Raw genomic sequence first — 343 nt, 5'->3', positions numbered from 1 at the left:
AAAAATAAGACTAAAACTACATATATGTCTCTCTGAATATTACAGGTGTGAAAATACTGCTAATAATAAGGATTAAAATATTTTCCTCAGTGTTGTAAACTTGTATTTATATGTTGGGAGATTTAGGGTTTTGAAAGGGGAGAGAATTTGCTACTGCCTAAAAGAATGCCAAAAGATGTTTCTGAAGATCCATGATAATGCACAGAACCACCAATTAGAATTTGTTAAATAGATACCAACATCCAAAATTTTAGTTCTTAAAATTCTTGTCAAGTGCTTAAATATAATTTTAGTGTTAATCTTTCATAAAATATAATGCTTTGCAGTCTGGAGAAAACTAGTA

Source organism: Liolophura sinensis, chromosome 7, assembly GCF_032854445.1.
Source record: "Liolophura sinensis isolate JHLJ2023 chromosome 7, CUHK_Ljap_v2, whole genome shotgun sequence".
NCBI classification, from domain to species: Eukaryota; Metazoa; Mollusca; class Polyplacophora; order Chitonida; family Chitonidae; genus Liolophura; species Liolophura sinensis.
This window is presented reverse-complemented; position numbering follows the sequence as displayed.